The following is a 3213-nucleotide window of genomic DNA, read 5'->3' as shown; positions in this document are numbered from 1 at the left end:
CTGGTCCTATTGACTGCATGTTCCCTTCAAGGAAGTTTACTTTGGTGCTCCTTTGTGTTTATGGGACATTAAAAATAGTCTTGCCACAATCTTTTCTGTACTTGAAACTTTTTTAATACCCAAGTCACACGAGTGAATATGGAACACTTAGAAGAGAAATAATACAAAGCACTACATGGCAAGATCCTCTGCCTTCCGATATTCCCAGTTGTAGCAATTCCTGGCTACTCTTTGTAGCCGGGAAAGTGGCCTCATCCTCAGAGTCTCCATCTGCAAATGGGTGTAAAACACAGGAGCCACATCGTGGGGTTGTCTGAGGACTAAGTGAGGTGTTGGGAGGCGCGGTGGCTATGTTATGTTATTTTATTTTTTCTTTTTACCCACCCCCTCACCACCCCACTCCTCATTGGCAACCATAAGCTTGCTCTCTGTATCTGTTTTGTTTATTCATTCATTTTGTTTTTTAAAAATTCCACATATAAGTGAAATCATATGGTATTTGTCTTTCTCTGACTTATTTCACATACCGTGTTTCCCCGAAAATAAGACCTAACTGGAAAATAAGCCCTAGCATGATTTTCAGGGTGCTCATAATATAAGCCCTACCCCAAAACAAGCCCCAGTTAAGATCGTCAGCCAGACATGACTGTATTTGAATAATGTAGATTTTTGTACATGAATGAATGAATAAAATGCATCTTTTGGAGCAAAAATTAATATAAGAGCCAGTCTTGTTTTCAGGGAAACACGGTAGCATAACACTCTCTAGGTCCACCCATGTTGTCATGAATGATAAGACTTCATTCTTTTTTATGGCTGAGTAATATTCCCTTGTATATATACCACATCTTCTTTATCCATTTGTCATTGATGGACACATCAATCGGTGCGTCCGCATCTTGGCTACTATAAATAATGCTGCAGTGAACATATATCTTTTCAAGTTAGTGTTTTTGTTTTCTTCAGATATGCTCAGGGGTTATTACTGGGTTGTATGGCAGCTACATTTTTAAATTTTTTGAGGAACCTCCATGCTATTTTCCATAGTGGTTGCACCANGAGCAAGGCCCGGTGGTGCAGGCCTTCCCGGAGGAGGGGAGGCTCCGGGCCAGCACGGACAACACAGATACGACATGACCTGGGTTTCTATTTGGTATCGAGAGCCGCTGGCCCCCTGACAGACATCCCCACGGACACCTGCTTCTCAGGTGCTCATAAGCCACCTCCACAAAGCTGGCTGCGCCTTCTCCCTCTGCCCAAAGTGGCAACTACTTTGGGGGCAGAGCCTGCCCCTGTTTGAGCTCCAACTGTCAGCATCAGCACATTACTTAGACACATAACAGACGTGAAACTCAGTATGAACTCCTGGTGCTTTCAACTCAGGTGCAACAAAACCAAATTTTACAATTTACAAACGGAATGCAGACATAGGCCATAGATTAAAATGAACAACCATAATTTGGTACTGGTGGCTTTTGTGGGGAAATCGAGGCAGTGTCTGTGGCCTGAGCACAGCATGGACGGCCCTGGGGCTGGCTCTCGGGAGTGGGGGCTCGCTCCCTGCTGTGTTGGGGAGTTGCATGCCCCCCATTTCCTGCCCCCCTCCTTCTCAGCCTCGTGGAAGCGTCCTTCATACAGCATGCTATCCTGTCTTTGGCCTTCTCTTGGCAGGTGCGATTATTTATACAAAGTCTTTCTTGAATATTCCTTACGCAGAAAGTCCCAACCATGGGTACAAATGCAGAGACAGGCCACAGATCACAGGAGGGCCATTCTCAGATTCACCCCAATAAAACACTGTCCTCGGGGAGTCTTGGCCCCAAGAGCATGTCTGTGAGTCCTCGGTTTGGAAGCACTGCTCTGAGGAGGGCTGAAGTCGGGGGCTGCCCCTAGGCCCTGCAGTGGCCCCTCCACAGAGACCCAGGAGGAGTCTGCCTGGGTTTCAGTGCTGCCCGGGAACACGCTGCCCTTGGAGGCACCCTTTATGCTGCCTGATCCCCTGGTATAAAGATGCATGGGACATTGTAGGGAAGATGTTAGTGAAAGTAAACAGAGCCAATAGAAATACACGAAGAAAAAGAATTCCAGAGACAAGGTACAAGCATAGAATAGAGGGTAATTCAAGGAGGCATAAAGGATGACTGGTATCAGCTGGGTAGATGTGTTTTTTACTGAAAGTCACTAACATTGCTAAATTAAAAACTTACTGAAAATAGACAACTTAATTCTAGTCTTTACCCCACTGTTTTCTGACTCGGGGACTGGGAGCGTCTCTGGCAGCCAAGGTGCCGCTATACAGGGAGGTCTCTATCCTGGGGAGGTCTCTAACCTAGTCACACTGGGAGGTCTCTATCCTGGCCACATGGGAGGTCTTTATCCTGTTTAACATTTGGTGAGTCTCTCCATCTGACGGCGCAGAGTTTGGCCTATGGGTCTCCCAAAGGGGAGCTCCAGAAATGCACCCCCCAAATCTCCCAGGAGGGTCCCAGAGGGAGCCTGTGGCATGCACCAGCATGCAGAGGAAGCTGGCCCTGCAGTAACCTAGGTTCCCGTGAATGTGCGTGAGACCAGCCCAGGGTGGCGATGGCGCAAGACTCTGCATTCAGGGTGGCCCCACTTACGCTCATCTCGGGTTCATGCCCCAAGAGTCATCAGTGATAAAACAGCCCCGGTCCCACGATTTCACCCATAGGAGTCAGGGCTCCATCTGTGATTGGGTGACTGTGTCAACCTAGTGGTGACGATATTCTCGTACAAAACGTGATTGCTTTTCCCCCTAATACAATGTACTTGCTCAGATGTAACTCAATTGTCTGTAAACGGAGTCATGGTTTACGTACAGCGAGGGGAACCCGTGGTATCAAAGGGGTCTTGTGACAAGTTATTTNCAGTGGCCAAAACGCTGCTGCCTTTGCCCTTTCACAATTGGGACGGCCTCTGGGGGGCCCTGAGTGTCTCCAGCATAGCCTGGGGGAAGGCTTGGCCTGGCCCAGGGACCAGGGGCATTAGTGTCTGGGGAGGGTCTGGTCACGTGGGTGTGAGCGAAACCGTCTCACAGCCTCATGGCCTTCGGTCCTGCCGAATGTTAGAGACCTGAGCTGGTTCCTTTGTCACACGTTGTGACCCAGGAAACCTGAGGGTGTGCTGGTCAGATAATGTGGGAGGAGGTGCCAGGCCATCACCCAGCCCTGCCTCAACTTCCTTTACAGTCCA

This window comes from Hipposideros armiger, unplaced genomic scaffold (genome assembly GCF_001890085.2).
Source record: "Hipposideros armiger isolate ML-2016 unplaced genomic scaffold, ASM189008v1 scaffold_17, whole genome shotgun sequence".
Lineage (NCBI taxonomy): Eukaryota > Metazoa > Chordata > Mammalia > Chiroptera > Hipposideridae > Hipposideros > Hipposideros armiger.
The sequence above is the reverse complement of the archived record's forward strand: the minus strand, read 5'-3'. Positions refer to the sequence as shown.